The sequence below is a fragment of the Narcine bancroftii genome, chromosome 5 (assembly GCF_036971445.1).
Source record: "Narcine bancroftii isolate sNarBan1 chromosome 5, sNarBan1.hap1, whole genome shotgun sequence".
NCBI lineage: Eukaryota > Metazoa > Chordata > Chondrichthyes > Torpediniformes > Narcinidae > Narcine > Narcine bancroftii.
The window spans coordinates 194,187,096-194,204,981 of NC_091473.1; the positions used below are offsets into that span (position 1 = coordinate 194,187,096).

General features: G+C 48.6%; 1 protein-coding gene across 3 annotated transcripts in view; it reads right to left on the bottom strand.

The window, feature by feature from the left end:
* kcnn3 (potassium intermediate/small conductance calcium-activated channel, subfamily N, member 3) overlaps nt 1-17,886 on the bottom strand; it is an 84,940-nt gene that overhangs the window by 29,647 nt on the left and 37,407 nt on the right. The window lies entirely within an intron of this gene.

A 17,886-nucleotide genomic window follows, 5' to 3' on the forward strand; every position in this document is an offset into this window, starting at 1 on the left:
ACCACCCCATCATCTAGATCATTAATGTATATAACGAACAACAATGGGCCCAATACAGATCCTTGAGGCACACCACTGGTCACCGGCCTCCAACCTGACAGACAATTATCCACTACCACTCTCTGGCCTCTCCCTTTCAGCCAATGTTCAATCCATTTGACTATCTCAAAATTTATACCTAAAGACTGCACCTTCCTAACTAACCTTCCATGTGGTACCTTATCGAAGGCCTTACTGAAGTCCATATAGACAACATCCACTGCACTATCCTCATCCACATTCCTAGTCACCTCTTCAAAAAATTCAATCAGATTGGTCAAACATGACCTTCCTCCCACAAATCCATATTGAGTGCTCCTGATCAGACCCTGTCTATCCAGATGTTTATAAGTACTATCTCTAAGAATTTTCTCTATTAATTTACCTACCACAGACGTCAAACTTACAGGCCGATAGTTGCCAGGCTTCCTCCTTGAACCCTTTTTAAATAACGGAACCACATGCACAATGCGCCAATCCTCCGGCACTATCCCCATATCTAATGACATTTGGAAAATTACCGCCAGAGCCTCTGCTATTTCCTCCTTCACTTCTCTCAATGTCCTGGGGAAGATCCCGTCTGGTCCCGGAGACTTATCCACCTTTATATTCTTCAAAAGCCTTAAAACTACATCTTTTGTAATCTCTATATTCCCCATATTTACCCAATTTGCTTTTTTTTATCTCACATCTCCCAATATCCTTCTCCTTAGTGAATACCGAAGAAAAGAAACTGTTCAATATCTCCCCCATTTCTCTAGGCTCCACACACAGTTTTCCGCTCTGATTTTCTAAGGGACCAATTTTGTCTCTAGCTTTCCTTTTACCATTAACATATTTATAGAACTCTTTTGGATTAGTTTTCACCCTGCTTGCCATAGTTTCCTCGTACCTTCTTTTAGCTTTCCTAATTCCTCTCTTAAGATTCCTCTTACATTCAATGTATCTTTCAAACATCTCCTTAACTCCATGCTTCTTATATCTAATGTACGCCTCCCTTTTTCTTCCTGTAGTTCGGAAACTGCACACAATGCTCCATATTTGACCTCACCAATGTCTTATACAACTTTAACATAACATCCCAACTCCTGGACTCAATACTTTGAGTTATTAAGGCCAAGATGCCAAAAAAGCTCTCTTTACAACCTGTGACGCCACTTTCAGGGAATGATGTATCTGTATTCTCAGGTCCCTCTGTTCTACCGCACTCCTCAGTGCTCGACCATTCACTGTGTTTGTCTTTTCAAAATGCAGCACCTCACACTTGTCTACATTAAATTCCACCTGCCATTTTTCACCCCATTTTTCCAGCTGGTCCAGATTCCTCTGCAGGCTTCGAAAACCTTCTTCGCTGTCTGCAACGCCTCCAATCTTAGAGTCACCTACAAACTTGCTGATCCAATTCCCACATTATCATCCAGAGCATTGATACAGATGACAAACAGCGATGGCCCAAGCACCAATCCCTGAGACACACTGCGAGTCACAGGCCTCCAGTCTGAGAAACAACTATCTCTCTGGCTTCTCCCGTCCAGCCATTTTCGAATCCAGTTCACCATGAATACCGAGAGTCTGAGCCTTCCTGACTAACCTTCCAAGTGGGACCTTGTCAAAGGCCTTACTAAAGTCGATGTAGACATTATCCATAGCCTTTCCTTTCCCTGGCTACCCAAATCCAATCTCTTAGAACACCTTCCAATAATTTGTCCACCACTGACATCAGGCTCACTGGCCTTTAATATCCAGGGTCACTTTTGGAGCCTTCTTAAAACAATTTCTTAATCAATACATGGAGGAACCAACCCAGGATGGTGTAATACTGGATCTCCTGTTAGGGAACGAGATAGGTGAGGTGTCCGAGGTTAATGTTGGAGAACAAATTGGGTCTAGTGATCACAACTCTATTAGTTTTAGGGTAGTTTTAGGGAAGAGCAAAGAAGGGCCTAAAGTTGAGGTTCAGGATTGGAGAAAAGCAAATTTCGAAGGAATGAGAATGGCTTTGGGGAGTTGGCTTTGGGGAGTATTGAGTGGGACATGATTTTTTCAGGAAAGGATGTAAATAAAAAATGGAGAATATTCAAAGAAGAAATTTTGAGAGTACAGAGTAGATATGTCCCAGTGAGGATCAAAGGAAAGGTTGGAAGTCATAGGGAGCCTTGGTTTTTGACAAATATTAGAAATTTGGTTAGGAGTAAGAGGGAGGTTTACAAGAGGTATAAACAGCAGGGTGATGAGAAATTGAAAGAGGACTATAAGGAGTGTAGAAAAAATCTTAAGAAAGAAATTAGAAAGGCCAAAAAGAGGCACGAAGAGGCTTTGGCAGGCAGATTAAGAATAAATCCAAAGGGTTTCTATAGGTACATTAAAAGTAAAAGATTAGTGAGGGATAAAATTGGACCCCTTGTAGATAGGGAGGGTAGGCTGAGTGAGAAGTCAGAGGAGATGGGGGAAATTTTAAATGATTTCTTTTCCTCGGTATTCACTAGGGAAAAAATATTGTACCAGTTGAAGTAAAGAAAAATAGTGGGGAGGTCATGAAACATATAAGGATAACCGAGGAGGTAGTGATGGTTGTGTTGAAAAAGATAAAGGTGGACAAATCTCCGGGTCCGGACAAAATATTCCCAAGGACACTCAGGGAGACTAGTGTACAGATAGTGGGGCCATTAACAGAGATATTTAGGATGTCACTGGTCACGGGGGTAGTGCCAGAGGATTGGAGGGTGGCTCATGTTGTCTGCTGTTTAAGAAAGGGTCCAAATGTAAGTCAGGAAATTATAGACCTGTGAGTCTGACGTCTGTGGTGGGTAAGTTGATGGAAAGTGTTCTGAGGGATGGCATTTACAAATATTTGGAAGAACAGGGATTGATAGGTAGTAGTCAGCATGGTTTTGTCAGGGGTAGATCATGCTTAACAAACCTTATAGAGTTTTTCGAGATGGTTACAAAAAAGATTGATGAAGGGAAGGCTGTGGATGTTGTCTATTTAGACTTTAGTAAAGCTCAATACTTTGATTTATTAAGGCCAAGATGCCAAAAAAGCTCTCTTTTGTGGGATGTGGGTGGGAAGGAAAAGTTTGAAACCCACTGTTTTAATCATCCCTCATTGACTCGTTATGTGCACCGTTTCAGAACTCCAAAGGATATGGGTCAATGACAATTTTTCCCAAGCAAAATATTTCAGTAACAATTGGGTCTAGAGCAGTGATTCTCAACCTTTCATTCCTACCCACATCCCACCTTAAACAATCCCTTACTTATCACAGAGCACCGATGGCCTAGGGATTAGTTAAAGTGGAAAGAAAAATATTGAGAACCACTAGATTAGACTGTTGAGTAGGTTTATATAGGTCAGCACAACACTGTGGGCCAATGGGGCCTGTAGTCCGCTGGAATGTTGTACGTTGTACGTACATTCCCTGTTGTATGTGTGTTTGTGGAATGTTGCTCCGAGGACCAGAGATCGCTGTTTTGTCGCATTACACTTGTACAACCAGATGCTAAAATAAACTTGGACATAATCTTGCACAGGGTGAGGAACTGCTATTTTTTTTTCACATTTTCAACAGGGGCGGGGGTTACGGTTTCAGACTGATGGACAATACTCGTACAAGGCTCTTCGAAACAGACTTATCATTCAGCAAACCAAACCACAGGCTGGGATGGTTGGATCATGACCTGGGACAGAGGTGCCAATGGACAGGACAAGGAAAAGACTACGGGGAGCTGTGAACTTGCCCAGCAATGTACATGGGCACCAGTCTCCTCGCCCAGCGACGTATACGGGCACCAGTCTCCTCTCCACTGAGGACATCCACAGCTCGTCCTCCCAGGAATGAACTGGGACAGGGTCTGGTGAAAAAGGAGCACTATCTGAACGCCGGCGGCAAATGACATCATTTTGCACCAGGGATTAACCTCCTCAACCCCAACTCATATCCCTGGAGGGTAGAACACTCCGACCCCCTGGGGATGAGTTGCGTTCGGTGCAAAACCAGTCAGTGTCCCAGTTAAGGGTGGCCCAGTAGAAATGGCTTCCTGTCCTGGGACACTGCACGGCCAGTGGAAAAGGGGCTTACAAGAGGCAGCCTCTATCCTCGAGGACTCCCCACCACCCAGGCCAGGCCCTCTTCACTCCGCTATTATCGGGAAGACGAGCACCCAGCGGACAGCGTCTTCCCCTCTGCCATCAGATTCCCGAACAGACAATGACCCTCTAACCCTGTCTCTTCTTTTGCACTGATTTTTAAAAAAATGTAATCCATAGCACTGCTGCAAAACAGTGAATCTCATGACATGTTCATGACAATAAATTCTGATTCTGAGATGAGAAACTAACTGAAATATACCAGTGGGCGGAACAACTGAGGTCCCTCAATATTAATAATCCTTTCTTCCGGAAATTTTAATTTACCCAGCCAACCCAATTTCACATCCGGCCTTCCGACAAGATCTAATTGGATTTGTGGCAATGGGAGTCCTGGGAAATGGCTGCAATAAAAGAAATAATAAACTTAAAATGAAGACGTGCTGTTGCCTATCCTACATCTGCCTGCATTTGCAGGAGCTTGGATATATCTAGTTTCACATCCATCCTTTGGATAGAGGCGGTTGACGGACAGGCCCCCGCTTCCCAGCTCCCTCCGCTCACGCCTTGTGCCCGGAAACTCCTCCATCGATGCAGTTCGGGGCCTCAAACGGGCCTTTCGAGTGGAAATGACCCTTCACTTGCGACTGCATGGGAGTCATCTCCTGCATCTGAGTGCCCCCGCTGTGGCCTGCTCTACGTCGGAGAGACGGCGCGCAGACTGGGAGATCACTTCACTGAGCGCCTCTGTTCCATCCGCATCAGAGGCAGGGATCTCCCAGTGGCTGACCACTCCAATTTCATGCAACCCCCCCCCCTCCACCCCCACGCCAACGAGCCTGTCCATGGCTTCATGAACTATCCCACCAAGACCACATGTACATTGAGAAAGCAGCACGTGATTTTCTGCCTGGGCACTCTCCAACCGGATGGGATTAACATCGACTTCTCCCGTTTTAGCGAGACCCCTCCCCGCACCCCCTCCCTCCCCTTTCCTCCAGCTCTCCTCCCCTTCCCTTCCCATTCACGGAGCCATCACCCCTCCCCCAGTTTTCTGCTGGGCCCTCCCTCCCTTATCCACCTATTACCTCCTGCCTGTGGAACCATGCTCCTCCCCCTGCCCACCACCATTTTGTTCAGACACCTGCCACATTTTGTCTGCCCCTTGATGAAGGGCTCAAGCCCAAAACGTTGGTTCTGTATATTTATCTTTGCAATATAATGTTCACTGTCTGATCTGTGGATTTTCTCCAGTGTCCCGCATCGGACTTGTCAGCCACAAACGAGCCTGCAGCTGACGTGGACTTTTTACCCCCTCCATAAATCTTCGTCCGCGAAGCCAAGCCAAAGAAAGATATAATGTTCACTGTCTGATCTGTGGATTTTCTCCAGTGTCGTGTTTTTACTTCCATCCCCACCACGGACTTCATCTATGTCCCCAACTGCCCAGCCAACACTCTGGATGGCCCATCACACCCCTGACATACTTGGTCTCCCTCCTCCCCCTTCTCTCCCCTCCACGTTCCCCACTAACCCGGGTGATGCGGTGGTCGCACTCCATGAATGCGCGCACTGAGAGGACCTCCTTGCCCGCTGCCATCGGGCTGGTGAACGACCCCCACGACAGTGCTCTCCTGCTGCTCTTGCTTGATCACAAGACCAGAAGCGGGCTGTTCGGCCCATCTTCCCCACCATTCTAATCATTTGATTAGAATGTTTGCGATGTTGGGAGGAAACCGGAAGACCCCAGGGGAATCCCACGGCCACAGGGAGACCTCCACCACAGCACCTGAGGCCCGGATCGTTGGGCTTATGAGAAGGGGAGAGTTGGAGGATCAAGTCAAGTGACGAACTGACGAAACAGCATTTTCTGGTCCTCGGTTCAAAACATGCAGACACACAACCAGACATAACACACACACACACACACACACACATATACAAGTAGGACAAATATTGTTTCGCGGATATGAGAGTCTCGGATGGTGAGTGTGAGCAGTTCGTTTGGTCGTTCAGTGTTCTCACTGCCCGTGGGAAGAAACTGTTCCTCAGCCTGGTGGTGCTGGCTCTAATCCTCCTGCATCTTTTCCCTGACGGGAGCAGCTGGAAGATGCTGTGTGCGGGGTGGAAGGGGGTCCTCAATGATTTACTGTGCCCTCCAGACAATGATCATGGTAGATGACATCAATGAGGGGGAAGGAGACCCCAATGATCCTCTCTGCCACCCTTATGGTCCTGTGGATGGACCTCCGATCCATTTCTCTCAGCGACTGTCCGGCACTGTGATGCAGCCGGCCAAGATGCTCTGGATAGAGCTCCTGTAGAATGTTGACATGATGGTGGCCGGTAGCCTTGCCCACTTCAGATTTCTCAGTAAGTGCAGTCGCTGTTGCGCCTTCTTGACGAGTGAGGAGATGTTGGGAGCCCACGTTAGGTCATGAGTTAAGTGAACTTCAAGGAACTTGGGGCTCTCCACTACAGTGTTTTTGATCTGATCATTATGGCCTTTGCGGGACTAAGTGAGATACATGTCAGTAGGTTCCCTGTGTGGCGTGAGCCAAGAGTCTGTTTTCCCGAGCATGACCCCACTTTCCATGGTTTCATAGAACAGTTAAGAAGGCCTTTGGGACACTGGGCTTCATTAGTCAGGGAAATGTGTTCAGGAGGCAACGTGAAACCCGATAAATATTTGGCAAGACCACATTTGGAGTATTGTGTTCAGTTCTGATCACCTCGTTACAGGAAGGATGTGGAAGCTATGGAGAGGGTGCAGAGGACATTCATCAGGGTGTTGCCTGGATTGGAGAACCTGTCTTATGAGGCAAGGTGAACAGAGCTGGGACTTTTCTCTTTGGAACGAAGAAAGATGAGAGGAGACCTAATAGAGGCCTACAAGATTCAGAGAGGCAGAGACACAGTGGACAGACAGTGCCCGTTTTCCGAGGCGGTAATAGCAAACACCAGAGGACAATGCACAAAGTGAAGGGAGGGAAGTTTAGGGGAGACATCAGGGTTAAGATTTTTACAAAGAGAGTTGCAGGAGCCTGGAATAGATTGTTGGGATGGAGGTGGAGGCTGTAACATTAGGGGCATTTAAGAGAATCTTAGATACATGGATGAAAGAAAAACTGAGGATTAGGAAGTAGTGAGGGTTTAGTTTATTTTTATATTTTTTGGATAGGTATAATGGGTCGGTACAACATTGTGGGTTGAAGGTAAGCAGAGGATCAAAATAACCTGAGAGAGAGAGAGATTTCCTGCAACATCTCCAGGACTGTTACAACAGCCGCAGGCTTAGAATCAGAATTTATTGTCATGAACATGTCACGAAATTCGTTGTTTTGTGGCAACGTCAAAGGTGCAAACATTTATATAAATTACATTTCAAAATTAATAATTAGTGCAAGAAAATGGGAAAAAGTGAGGTCGTGTCGGTGATTCATTGTCCGTTCAGGAATCTGATGGCGGAGGGGAAGACGCTATCCTTGTGCCACTGGGTGCTCGTCTTCAAGGTCCTGTACTTCCTTTTCAATGGTAGCAGAGTGAAGAGGTCACGACCTGGGATGGTGGGGGTCTTTGAGGGTAGAGGCTGCTTCCTTAAGGCACCATCTCTTGTCGATGTCCTCGGTGGGATGAAGTCTGATGCCCGCAATGGCATTGGCCAATTCATAGCTCCCTGTGGTTTTTTTTTCCCAGTCCTGTGCAGTGATACAACGGGTCAGAACGCTCTCCAGGGTCCACCTGTAGAAATTTGCAAGAGTCTTGGGAGACAAGTCCCCTCAAACTCCTCACAAAGTCCGGCCGCTGACGAGCCATCTTCGCGATTGCCTCATCATGGAGGCCCCAGGACGGATCCGCGGAGATGTCGACACCCGAGAATTTGTTCTTGACCCCCTCCACTGCTGACCCCCCACCCCTTGGTGAGGGCTGGTTCGGGTTCCCTTGGCTTCTCCTTCCTGAAGTCCGCAACCAGTTATTGGTTTTGCTAACGTTGAACGCAAGGTGGCTGTTGTGACACCACTCTACCAGCTGATCTTTCTCCCTCTTGCCAACTTCCTCATTGCTGTCTGTGATTCTGCCAACAGCCAGCAAATTTGTAGGTGGCATTTGAATCGTGCCTGGCCACACAGTCACGGGGGTGGAGTGAGCGGAGTCGTGGGCTAAGCTCATGTCCTTGGGGGTGATTGTCAATGAGGAGGAGAAGACGTCATTTCCAATTCACACCGACTCTGGTCAGAACAATGAACGTCGAGGTATTTGTCGGAAATAGACCATGTCATTCTGGATTTAGATGGGGGAGAACAACTGGTCTCAGTTGAGGGCAGTTCAATAGTGAAGAAGATGCGATGGGGGGGGTGGGGAGATGTGAGGAAATGAGGAAATTTCTCCCCATGCAGTGAAACACGGTCAGCTAGGGGCTACAAAGAGAATGGAATAGGCATTTGAGAGAACATTGTTTGCCAGGATATGAGGAACTGAGATACTTCAGTGCATCCAAGATCTTGCAGGTGTTCAGAGAGGCTAAATGACCTCACAACATTCAACACAGGCGCACCTCATGGACGCAAGCTCAGCCCAATGCTCTATTCACTCCACATACATGGCTGTGCGGCCGGGCATGATTCAGAAACCATCTACAAATTCACCCATGACACCACAGTCGTCGGCAGAATCACAGGCGGCAACGAGGAAGCGAACAGGAGGGAGATCGATCAGCTGGTTGAACGGTGTAACGACAGCCATCTTGTACCCAATGTTAGCAAAGCTGAGGAACTGATTGTGGACTTCAGGAGAACACGAACCATAGAGGGGGTCAGCAGTGGAATGGGCTAAGAGCGTCATGTTTCTGGCTGTCAACATCTCTGAGGATCTGTCCTGGGGCCTCTGCGACTTGCCAGTGGCTATACTTCGTGAGGAGTTTGAGGAGGTTCATTATGTCACTGAAGACTTGCAAATTTCTACAGGTGGACTGAGGTGCCAATGCACAGGACAGGGAAAGACTACAGGGAGTTGTGAACTCGGCCAGAGCCATCTCGGGCATCAGTCTCCACTCCATCGACGACGTCTACAAGAGGCGGTGTCTTAAGAAAGCAGCCTCTATCCTCAAGGACCCCCAACCATCTAGGCCACACCCTCTTCACACTGCTACCATCAGGAAGGAGGGACAGAAGCCTGAAGTCGAACGCCCAACAGTACAAACACTGCTTCTTCCCCTCCACCATCAGATTTCTGAATGGACAATGAACTTCATTTTCTTGCTCATTTTTTTTTTAAATGTAATTTTTCGCAATATTTGCACCTGGTGCAAAACAACGTGTTTTGTGATGTGTTCACGGTAATACATTCTGATTTGGATTCTAACAGTTCCATGACTATTTTAGAGTCAGTGTGTTAAGTTTAATCTGCCCCACCCATGCTGTGTGGTGCCATCTCAGTGACAGCTCCCAGATGCCCCTTGCTCTGCCCCAAACATTCCTGCGTGCACCTCTGCACCACAAATAACATGGGACACTTCACAAAGTTGCTGGAAGGGTTTTGCCAGGTGACCAAACCAAATGAGGGGGAGGTGCTGCCGGCTTTATCCGCAAGAGCTTAGGGAAAGCAGCTCAGGTTTCTGGGTACCTGACAATTTGGGGCAGCTGTTGTCCCCAGCAAGGCACTCCGACAGCTGGGATTGCTGTTTTGTTGGAGATGTGGGACGGGGGGGGGGGGGTGGGGGGTGGAAAGGAGCCTTTTCATGGATCGCCAAACAGGACAGCCCAGCACATACCCTTGGGCCCTCAAGGTTGTGCAGTTCTGGTCTCCTGACTGGAGGAAAGATGGACTGGCCTTGGAGGTGGTGCCGGGGCGGGGGGAGGGGGGGGTCACCAGGTGGGTTCCAGAGATGAGGGGGTTGGCCTGTGAGAAGCGATTGAGTTGTCTGGGACTGTACTCGCTGGAATTTAGATGAACGAGAGGGGATCTTATAGAAATGTTTAAAATTATGAGAGGCATTGAAAAAATAGAGGGAGGGAAGTTGTTCCCATTGGTGGGGGAGACCAGAATGAGGGAACGGAGACTCAAGACCCAGGGGAGTAGATTTAGGTCAGAGATGAGGAGGAACTGCTTTTTGAAGAGGGTGGGGAATCTGTGGAATTTGCTGCCCATTGAAGCAGCGGAGACAACCTCAGTAAATAGATTTAAGACAAGGTTGGAGAGATTTTTACAGAACCGGGGAATTAAGGAATATGGGGAAAAGGCAGGTCGGTGGAGATGATCATCAGATCAGCCGTGATCTTAATGAATGGTGGAGTAGGTTCGATGGGCCGAAAGGCTGACTCCTATTTCTGATGTTCTTATGACCCATATATATACCTACCCACCAAAAATACGAAACCCTCCCTACCTCATAACCCTCTATCTTTCTGTACCTGTCTCAGAGTTTCTTAAATGCTCCAGCCTTCACCACCATCCCTGGCCAAGCATTCCAGACCCCCGTGACTCTCTGTGTAAAAGAAACTTATGCCTTGTGTCTCCCCTAAACTGTCCTCCCTTCACCTTGATCTGGTGTTTGCTACTCCTGCCTTGGGAAACCTTATCCATGCCTCTCAGAATCTTGCAAACCTCTATCAAGTCTCCTCTCATCCTTCTTCACTCCAAAGAGAAAAGTCACAGCTCTGCTAATCTTGTCTCATAAGACATAATTATCCAATCCAGGCCACATCCTGGTGAATCTCCTCTGCCCCCTCTCCACGTCTTCCACATCCTTCCCGTAATGAGGTGACCAGGACTGAACCCAATACTCTAAGTGGGGTCCCACTTGACCTCTCGACTCCTGAACTCAATCCCCTGACTAATGAAGCCCAGCGTCCCATCGGCCTTCTTAACTACCCTATGAACTGGTGCGGCAATGTTGAGAGATGTATGGATTTGGACCCCAAGGCCCCTCTGTTTCTCCACACTGTTAAGAACTCTACCATTAACTCTGCCTTTGAATTTGACCTTCCAAAATGCATCGTCACATTTCTCCAGATTGAACTCCATCTGCCATTTCTCTGCCCAGCTCTGCATCCTGTCTGGATCCTGTTGTAACAACAACCTTCAACACTATCCACAACCTTCATGTCATCTGCATACTTACTGACCTATCCTTCTTTGTCCAGGTCATTTATAAAAATCACAAAGAGCTGGGGGGGTGGGGTCCCCAAACAGATCCCTGCAGAACTCTGCTAGTCGATGACCACCAGGCAGGTCATCTCATCTCTCCTCCCAAAACAGCGACGTTGAAAGCTCACCATGAGGCGTCAAGTGCAAATCTGTGAGCACATGAGTGCCCTGGTCAAAACCAACCACAGTGGCTAGACCCTGGTCACAACCTCACTGGCTGTGGGCTTCATGCAGGTGATTAGATGAGCATCAGTGGCCAGCATGGCTTGATGGGCAGAAGGGCCTATTTCTGTGCCTCAGGTGGAGAACAGCCCAACAAAGCAGCCTTCTCCAGTCCTCGGTACAAAACACGCAGACACACAACCAGACATAACACACATACAGACAAACTATACACATGCAGGACAAGTATTCATACATACAAATAAATAAATATTGTTTCATGAATATGAGGGTCTTGGATGGTCAGTGTGAGCAGTTCCTTTGGTTGTTTAGCGTTCTCACGGCCCATGGGAAGAAACTGTTCCTCAGCCTGGTGGTGCTGGCTCTGATCCTCCTGTATCTCTTTCCCGATGGGAGCAGCTGAAAGATGCTGTGTGCGGGGTGGAAGGGGGTCCTCAATGATTTACTGTGCCCTCCAGACAATGATCATGGTAGATGACGTCAATGAGGGGGAGGGAGACCCCAGTGATCCTCTCTGCCACCCTTATAGTCCTGTGGATGGACCTCCGATCCATTTCTTTGCAGCGACCGTCCCCGCACTGTGATGCAGTCGGCCAGGACGCTCTGGATAGAGCTCCTGTAGAAGGTTGACATGATGGTGGCCAGTCGCCTTGCCCGCTTCAGTCTTCTCTGGAATTTCAGTTGCTGTTGTGCCTTCCTGAGAAGTATTCCGTCAGAGCAGGGAATACCCTCGTCAACTAACGGCCTGGCTTCCAGATTTAGTCCTGCAGTCGGGGCAGACAGTGGAATGCACTGACTCACCAGCTGAGTCTACAGAGATAAACTTACACACACCTCGGCCGTCTGCACCAAGAACCAGGGATGCTTTCTAAAAGTGATTTTTGAGCCTCTGAGGGTTTGCCTGTTGTCAGGGCAGCCAGCCTGTGCTCTGTTGCTGTTACCCAGCTCTCAGAAACCAGAGCCCGACAGCTGTCTTGAATGCAGTCTCTGGAGTTCCCTTTGGCTGCGTGACCGCACCTCCCCAGCTCCGCTTGCTGTGCACAGACCACCAGTACGGGGTGCTTCCCTGGTCATCTCCCCCTTCCTGGCTACTTGACCTCCAGTCTCATCTCCCTCTCTCTCTCATCCATTATCCCTCCATCGCATTTCACAGAGCCAAGATCCATTCTCACCTTTTATATCTCATTCACACCTTTCGTTTGTTGATCTGGGCCCCTCCTCTCGATCTTCCCTCTTTCTCTCCCTGGTCTTTATTCAGAAACCTACCTGCTTGCTTCTGCTGGTCGAGCTCCCTTTATCCGAAATGCCTGGAACCGGAAGTGTTTCCGATTTTGGGTCACCATTTAAAAAGACCCTCTCATTCACTTAGACATAAAGATACGCGCATTCATGCTACAGTATAAATACAAACGCATCCACGCTCCAATAATGCACTACTTACGCCCACTATGTCCCATTCTCCGATCAGGATTTCTCACCTCATGGGGCCACGGTGACGGAATTGTGTTATTATTAATTTTTAGTTAAAAAATGTATATTTTTGGTGGACTGGGACACGCACAATTACACTTAGAGAGGGGCAATTTTCAGAGTCGCAGCGTCTGGTAAGCCAACCCCAATAAGACTGGAAGTATTCAATGAAATATCTCGGACCACGGGGTTGCTCAAGGAGGACATCTAATTAAACACAAGGCTCTTTGCGTGTTTACCTATGTTGTTAGAGTGGAGACTCAGATGGCATCCGTTTAAAGAAAAACAGACTTTTGCTTGTGGAGAGCAGACTTATCAGAGGGATTGGGTTGTAAAATGTTTGGAAGAGATAAACTTGAAAAGACAGGAATTATGTCATGTGGTAAAAAGACAATTCAAGACAGAAAGCATTTTGAATATCAAGGAACTAATTTCAAACTGAAGGCAGAACCATCCTGTAGGGAACAGGACTGAAGCTTGGCTTCCGAGAAGTCACACAGGATTGAAATACTGTAACCAGAAAGGTAGTGTTACGTGTTACTCCTAGTCAAAGGAGAACATGGAATAAGTGACTTTTGAAGGAGAATGGCCATTTCTGTCTATCTCTTGAAGAGAGAGGGCAGTCCTGCTTTGTCTATTTTGATATGTCACCCTTGCCTGGGTTTGTGGATGAAAAGGACTGCAATCTCCATCTATATGAAGAAACAATTCTCTGGAAACTACAAGAAATTTGTGGGTTTCGAGAAATCTGATGCCTCGCACCTACTCCATAATTGATGTTGAGCAACAATTTAAATAAACTGAGTTTCAAAGCAAAACTCACTGACTTTAAAATCATCTCCGGGATGATTTTGGTTTTGCTGCGCACGCACACACACACACACACACACACACACACACACACACACACACACACACCCAACCAAACACACACACCCACTCACACCCACACACCCCACACACACACATACAGACAGACAGACACATACACACACCAACCCACACACACAAACCCACACACACCCACATACACCCCACACAAACCTACACCCCCACACAAACCCAGACACACACAGACATACACACACACACACACCAACACATACAAACACCCACACACACACACCCACACGTACAGATGCATACACACATACATATACAAACACATACACCAACACACACACCCACACATACAGATGCATACACACATACATATACAAACACATACACCAACACACACACCCACACATTCACACACACCCACCCACCTACACACACACCCACACAAACCCACAGACACCCAAACACACACCCACCCACCTACACACATACCCACCCACCTACACACACACACCCACACAAACCCAGACACCCACCCACATACACACCCACATAAACAAACACCCACACCCACCCACATACACCCCCATACAAACACACACAGCCACACACCTACACACACAAACTCACACAATTGCATACACACACATACACACACACACATACACCAACACCCAGACACACACACCCAGACACACAGACATACATACACAAACACCAACACACACAAACTCCCACACATACACACCCACCCAAACACAAACACACCCACCCACATACCCACGCACACACATACACCCACCCACACACACCCATCCACACAACCACCCACGCACACACACCCACCCACCCACACACACCCAACCACACACACACAAATCCACACACACACCCACCAACACACCCACCCACACATACACACCCACATCCACCCAACTACACACCAACCCACCCACACACACCTACACATACAACCACACACACAGAGACACACACACCCACACACACATGGGCACACACATGGATACATACATACACCAACACACACACATACACCAACACCCACACACACCCACACACTCACACGCACCCACACATACACACACACATCCACCCACACTCACACATGCACCCACCCACACACACACACCCACCCACACACTCACATGCACCCACACACACACACACCCACCCACCCACACACACTCACACATGCACCCACCCACACACATACACACACCCACCCAAACATTCACACGCACACACACACACAAGCACACACACACCCACCCACACACATACACACACCCACCCAAACACTCACACACCCACACACTCACTCGCAACCACACACGCACATGTACCCACCCACACACGCATCCACCCACACTCACACATGCACCCACCCACACACACATACACACACCCACACATTCACACGCACCCACACACATATGCACCCACACACACAACCACACACCCACCCACCCACACTCACACATACACACACCCACCCACACACACCCACATACACACTCGCACCCACATACACCCACATGCACCCACATACCCAACCACCCACCCACCAACACCCACCCACACACACACACATATACACCCACGCACACACATATACATACATACACACACCAACACACATACACCCTGACACATACACACACACACCAACACCCACAGACACATACACCCACACACACACATACATACATAGACACACACCAACACCCACACACACACACACACCCTGACACACAGATACACACAGACACACCCACCAACACACCTACACACACACACCAATACCCAGACACACCCACCAACACACCTACACACACCCCCCTACATACACCCCACACACACAAACACACACAGCCACACACACATATATACACACACACCAACACCCACACACAGACATACATACACACACACACCAACACCCACACACCCAGCCATCCGCACACGCACCCACCCACACACAAACCCACTCACACCCACCCACACCCCCACACATACCAACACCCACACACACATACATACATAGACACACATACACCCACACACACACATACATGCATGGACACACACCAACACATACACCAACACCCACACACACCCACCAACACACCCACACACACCCACCAACACACCCACACACACATGCACACCCACCTACATACACCCCACACACACAAACACACACCAACACCCACACACCCACCCACACACACACACACACTCGCTCCCACCCACACCCACACACACTCGCTCCCACCCACACCCACACCCACACGCACCCACCCACACACACACACCCACCCACACACTCACATGCACCCACACACACACACACCCACCCACCCACACACACTCACACATGCACCCACCCACACACATACACACACCCACCCAAACATTCACACGCACCCACACACACAAGCACACACACACCCACCCACACACATACACACACCCACCCAAACACTCACACACCCACACACTCACTCGCAACCACACACACACATGTACCCACCCACACACGCATCCACCCACACTCACACATGCACCCACCCACACACACATACACACACCCACACATTCACACGCACCCACACACATATGCACCCACACACACAACCACACACCCACCCACCCACACTCACACATACACACACCCACCCACACACACCCACATACACACTCGCACCCACATACACCCACATGCACCCACATACCCAACCACCCACCCACCAACACCCACACACACACACGCACCCACAGACACCCACCCACACACACACACATATACACCCACGCACACACATATACATACATACACACACCAACACACATACACCCTGACACATACACACACACCAACACCCACAGACACATACACCCACACACACACATACATACATAGACACACACCAACACCCACACACACACACCCTGACACACAGATACACACAGACACACCCACCAACACACCTACACACACCAATACCCAGACACACCCACCAACACACACCCCCCTACATACACCCCACACACACAAACACACACAGCCACACACACATATATACACACACACCAACACCCACACACAGACATACATACACACACACACCAACACCCACACACCCAGCCATCCGCACACGCACCCACCCACACACAAACCCACTCACACCCACCCACACCCACCCACACACCCACCCACACACACACACACACTCACTCCCACCCACACCCACACCCACACGCACCCACCCACACACACACCCACACATACACACACACCCACCCACACTCACACACACACCCACAGACACCCACCCTCACACCCACATACAGACACATGCACCCACACACACAGAGACTCACACATGCATACACACACCAACACCCACACACATACACCAACATCCCCACACACACCCTGACACACACACATACACACACACAAACACCCACAGACACACACACACACCAACACCCACACACACACACACACACACCCACACACAGACAGACACCACCCATACATTTACATAAACACACCCCCACACAAACAGACACACACACCAACACCAACAGACCCACACCCACCCACACACACACATTTGTGCATAGTGGGATTAAGTTAGAGTAAAGAGAGAAGTGTTATATTAATAGTTATTAATAAAAATTATTGTTTTTCAGCTATCACCATTTTGTTGCTGATTGAGTACGTAACACCACAGACGAAAAAAGTTTTGGATTTCGGGTATTCAGATAAAGAGTACTCAACCTGTACCATGAAGGACTCAACCCAAAACACCGGTCATATCTCATAGCCAAAGGAACTGCTCACATGAACCATCCAAGATTCTTCTATTCACCAAAGAATATTTATTTATTTGTTGGTATCATGTGCCCTGTTTGCCTGTGTGTGAGTTATGTCTGGGTGTGTGTCTGGGTGTTTTGCACCGAGGACCGGAGAACGCTGTTTCATCGGGTTGTGCTCGTGCAATCGGATGACAAACTCGACTTCCTACAGATGCTGCGAGACCAGCTGAGTTTCCCCAGCATTTACCGTGTGTTTTTACTACAACCACAAC